Here is a 6,039-nt window from a genome sequence, read left to right on the forward strand (position 1 = left end):
GTGTGTGTGTGTGTGTGTGTGTGTGTGTGTGTGTGTGTGTGTGTGTGTGTGTGTGTGTGTGTGTGTGTGTGTGTGTGTGTGTGTGTGTGTGTATAGTGTGTGTGAGTCTTGCCAGTGTATTGCTGTGTTGTCTTTTGCATTTGTGTGAGCGATGTTGCCACTAACAAAACTGAACACAGTTTTATTGGTCACTTAAAGGTCAGAAAGAAGAATGACTTGCGACCAGGGTTAGCAGCTTGTTTCCATTGAGTGAGGAGTATGGTGGTCCTTCAGTATAAGTCCCATAAAAACTCAAAGTGGATCCCCAGGGCTAGGAATTGTGAGAAACTACATTTGCACAGATTAAACCTTGCACCGTCTCTTTAAATTAAGGGTGGGAAAAATTAATGGGCCTGATCACTGCTCTGCAGAGCTGGTATGAAATATGTAACTGGTATCCTCTGCAAGGTTGCCATGGTGATCTGAGGAGGCTGTAGCAGACTGCTTCCTTGTTTTATAATGAGCAAGGGGTCTTCTTATTAGCAAGGATGTTTTCGGTGTGCCCCAGCGTGAACGATATCAGACACATGGAAAACAAAACACTCTTCTATACTATAGCATACTATACTGTTGACAAAATGAAAAGTGGAGACAATGATCTATTCAGGGATACCAAGCTATTTAGTGAGCGAGTAGTCTGAGTGCAATTATCCAGCAACAAACTCCCTATCCCCAGCTGTGCTGCTTTCTAGAAAAGGAATTGCAATGTCCATTCTACTGGTGAGATGTCTTGCTTATTAAAATATTGAGCATATTTTTAAAGAGGAGATGATTATCTATTCAGAGATACCCGGGTATTTAATAAGGGGTCTGAGTGAGGAAACATGGGTAATACAATCCCTACCCCTAGTCTTGCTGTAAATTGTTGTTGTTTCCATAATTTGTACTGGTACTCGTTGTAATGTAAGGGACAGTGGTAGGATGTACTAAGTAAACAATGGGTTCTTTTGATATGGGCAGTCAAAAACTACACACCGTCTGTTTTATGTTTTATTTTCTTTCTTATTATAAATAATTTTACATTATCAGCACCTGAAAACTATTTTATTTTCTGGAATAAGAAGACTTGTGTTCAGAAAACTAGACTCAATTCACTGACTTTCTGAGTGGAGATTGATGGAGATTGAGGAGGAAAAACGCTCCTGCACATTAAAAATGGCAAGGCTTCAATAAATGGAAATGCTTATTCACAGTGCTGAAGTTGCTGAGAGCAGTGAAAATATTAACAACGGAGATTGAATTTTTACAGAGTATGTTTTAACAGTATTCAAAACTTTTTAACACTAAACAAGAGTACAAATCTTACAGGTTATTTTATTAAACATTTAGCCCAAGTGTACAGTGTTATGAGACTCTTGCAGTGATTTTCAAATGTTTTCACATCCTGATGCATTGTAAACCACTTCAATTGAACGTTGTATGCAATGTCCAATACAAACTCAAAGTTGACACAGTTGCAATGGGGAGAGAAGTTACAGCTGTACACCTTTAGAGGTCATTTCTAAAACCACTGCACTCCAGAAATTCAGTTTTAGGAGTCTTTTCAGAAGCAGCCTGTGTTTGAAAAAGCACATTACCTGTGGGTGCCTCATGCGGAGTCTGCAGTTGTTCTCCCACACAGCAGGTGGAACTAGATTCAAATAGTCAATCATTTCTTCTATTCCTTCAACTTGCCCTTTTGCTGCGTCACTTTACAGTGAACTTGCATTTCCAAAACCCCATTTTTATTACAATGCCAGGCTGTTTTCTACACAATTCGTGGACAACCCAGATAGAGTAAAACACTGCAACATTGACAACTGTGCATTAAATTGCATTAAATGGCAACCATTACAGACCAGTCTAACAATCAACCCTCCATAAAAACCTGTCAGGACTGCTGATATTACTGTATATATTACTGTATACATGTCAAGGATTATATAACAGTTAACCAGTAATAATAATAATAATAATAATAATAATAATAATAATAATAATAATAATAATAATACATTCTGCAGGGGAAATATCCTTTAAAAAAAGAACAGCAGCATTCTACATGTAAGTGGGCTTCCTTTACCAGCAGGGGACACTGTGGTGTCTTGATAAAAAACACAAACAGGAAAAATGTTCATCTGCAGTTTTGAGTGCTGATACACAGAGACCAGGCAAACAATACCCAGGCACAAGCACAGAAAGCAGCTTACAGATAGGAGTACATCTCTCCATTATTAAAGAGGGTTTGATCTGAGTTTTTCCATCCTGTGAGAATGAATTAAATCTAGTTTCCAGGATTTGGATCAAAGTGGGTGCCAGTGGCAGAGCTGGAGTTCAGTCAGCCTGCAATCTCAATATGGCTTCAGACACACTGAACCACAGGGATGCAATCCTTACAGGTATATAATGAAAGCAAGTTTATTGACCCTTAAGGTAAACCATGGTAAAGTGTATTGACCTAGAAAAAGAAAAAATACTACATTACATAGTACTGAAAAAAACATATACCATGATGTACTTTTTAGTATTGAAAGCATCCTGGAGAGGAATGCTGTACCCATTCCAATCCACACGAGAGATGCATTGTGGGGTTTGGTAGCTGAGTGCTCTGATTTAGGGTCAGTCAGGGTAGATGGATACATTGTGATTTCTATGACAGGAAGATACATAAACAGCCATCAACTTCAGAGACTGGAGCTACAGCAGGATGAATGGGAGGCTAACTGCCCCCACCTTGACTACACACAGTAAATCAAACACATTTAATGCTGATAGCTTCTGGAATCCTGTCACTCTGGATAGTCATTTATTAATTAATCAAATATAAATATAATTCTGCAGCATATATATATATATATATATATATATATATATATATATATATATATATATATATATATATATATATATATATATATATATATATATATATATATATAGATACAAGAATGAAGTTGAGTTACATATGAAAATGTGCAAACCACCCTGCCTTGGATGATTGACAGTCCTGAAAGTATTAACAGCTAGAGCTGCCAACATTCCATTATGTGGCACAGTGACTCAGTGTTCTTTTATTCCCTCTCCCTCCCTACTGCCCAAATTTGAATATGTTTTTCTAGTTCCAAAGATGGATGTGTCTGTCTAGTATCCTAGCAACAGTCTCTTTCATGTCCTCTTCCCTCCCACTTTCTGATGACCCCTCCCTTTTTCTCTATCCAGTCTCTCTCTCCTCTTCACCCCCTCCCTCTTTGTCTCTCCCTCTCTTCCTCCTTCTCTGACTCCCCTCCTCACCCTCTCTCTTCTGGAGTATTGCCCAGGATCCAATGAATGCTGCATTGCAGTGTCACTGTCTGGAAATGTATCTGGGGTGAGGTATCTCTGTTTCAGATCTGCTTTCTAAAATCCACTGGTGGTAATACCTTCTGCTTTATGCCATTTTTACTTTAATAAATATACAGTACATAGATAGAAAAAATGTATAGTATAGCTAGAGAGAGAGAGAGAGAGAGAGAGAGAGAGAGAGAGAGAGAGAGAGAGACCAACAGAGACAGACAAGAGGCAGACAGACAGACAGATAGATAGACAGATAGGCAGATATATACATGCAGTTGTTTTCTACATGATCAGTAAACATGGATAAAACAGATGGATTTTTATTGTATGTTATTTTACTTGTCATCCCTGATATGTGACTGGTGAAGTAACTGCAGTATTAATTAACTGACTGTAGCCAGAGGTTCATTATGTTTATCATTAAAACCTGGTTTTCAGTCCCTGATTATGCATCCTGCTATGTAATCTTTAACGGTGGCCCCTTTAGAAATCAAATTGAGTTTCAATGGTATAGGGATTTTACTGATGGAGCAAAATCTTTGCTTAAAGAAATCTTTTTCTACAGTAAACAAAATAACCTGCACATGTTGCATTGTCTGCGTTAGTACCATCATCACTCTTTCAACTTGAATATAGAAATATGAATATGTAAGCCATGGTGGCTATTACAATGCCTACAGTGGGATACATGATACCCTCCTATATTTACAATAATAGAAACAGTAACTAAGCGCTTCTTTTAAACAATATACTAACAGGTTCAAATATAGTACCTGACAGCAAATTAATTTACAACTGCAAGCAGTGACCCTGTATTCCCGTCATTACTGCATTGTCTGTGATCAGACACATTAACTGCATCTTAATGTGCAGTCTATCCTTTCAGTCTGTGCACTGTGTTAATGTGCAGTCTATCCTTTCAGTCTGTGCACTGTGTTAATGTTCACTACCCTTTCAGTCTGTGCACTGTGTTAATGTGCAGTCTACTTTCAGTCTGTGCACTGTGTTATTGTGCAGCCTACCCTTTCAGTCTGTGCACTGTGTTAATGTTCACTACCCTTTCAGTCTGTGCACTGTGTTATTGTGCAGCCTACCCTTTCAGTCTGTGCACTGTGTTAATGTGCAGTCTATCCTTTCAGTCTGTGCACTGTGTTAATGTGCAGCCTACCCTTTCAGTCTGTGCACTGTGTTAATGTTCACTACCCTTTCAGTCTGTGCACTGTGTTAATGTTCACTACCCTTTCAGTCTGTGCACTGTGTTAATGTGCAGTCTATCCTTTCAGTCTGTGCACTGTGTTAATGTTCACTACCCTTTCAGTCTGTGCACTGTGTTAATGTGCACTACCCTTTCAGTCTGTGCACTGTGTTAATGTTCACTACCCTTTCAGTCTGTGCACTGTGTTAATGTGCAGTCTATCCTTTCAGTCTGTGCACTGTGTTAATGTTCACTACCCTTTCAGTCTGTGCACTGTGTTAATGTCACTATCCTTTCAGTCTGTGCACTGTGTTAATGTTCACTATCCTTTCAGTCTGTGCACTGTGTTAATGTGCAGTCTATCCTTTCATCTGTGCACTACTACCCTTTCAGTCTGTGCACTGTGTTAATGTGCAGCCTACCCTTTCAGTCTGTGCACTATGTTAATGTTCACTACCCTTTCAGTCTGCACACTGTGTTAATGTGCAGTCTATCCTTTCAGTCTGTGCACTGTGTTAGTGTTCACTATCCTTTCAGTCTGTGCACTGTGTTTGACCCTTTTTTTGGCATATTATTGTTTTCTTTTAATACTGTTTTTAGAAGCATATGTGTACATAAAACATTTAATAATAAAGGTTTAGGGGCAAAGTTGGTGCTTACAGTGAAGGTCTTTGTTCCAACCATGTTCAAAATCATCAATCGTCTATTGAGTATTGCTTTGATTACGGTATCCACAGTAAGCATAGTTAGTGCTGATGCCTGTAGGGTAGCTGAAGCAGTAAAAGGGCAGATGATGAATGTGTTTATGTCAGACCACAGGGATAGAGGCTGTTCAGGTAACAGCAAGCATTGTTAGTACTCACTGTGAGCTAATGGATACTTTGCAATAAGTACATTATGCAACTTTTTCCTTTTGAATGTATTTTATTTGTGCAGTAAAAAGAAGAAATGCAAAAGTAATCAACAAAACCCTTTAAGATAAATAAAAGTTAAACAGATGAAGTAACCTTGTTATTATCAGGGCAGGAATCGTCAGTAAATCAGATAATGGCCACGTGTCAAAGTAACATTGAACGGAAGGTTAATGCGCCACGCCTACACACTGCAGATAAATGTGATACTTACAAACCATGATTCATTATAACATCATGATCTTACATGAGCTCAATGTACCTGTCCCGTCCTGAGACTCGGATATGTATATCATCGATATTTTTCTATTTGTTGCCAAGTCTCACGAGAAAAAAAAAAAAAAGCGGCACTGCCTTTCAAAACAAGCCCAATCCTGCCTATCATAAGCGGACTTGGCAACTGTGATTTGGAGACGCTGGCACACCAGCAATAGAGTCCAGACCGTCCCACCCACCTGGCGTTAATATGGCATCAGAGTGACATCAGGGGCCACATGCCTATCTGGCCAATCAGCATCAGGCTGACTGCTCTTTAAGAATGCGGCGCGCCACTCCTACTGGGCCCTCCTTCAATCTTCCCTT

Source organism: Polyodon spathula, chromosome 24 (assembly GCF_017654505.1).
Source record: "Polyodon spathula isolate WHYD16114869_AA chromosome 24, ASM1765450v1, whole genome shotgun sequence".
In the NCBI taxonomy this organism is placed as follows: Eukaryota; Metazoa; Chordata; class Actinopteri; order Acipenseriformes; family Polyodontidae; genus Polyodon; species Polyodon spathula.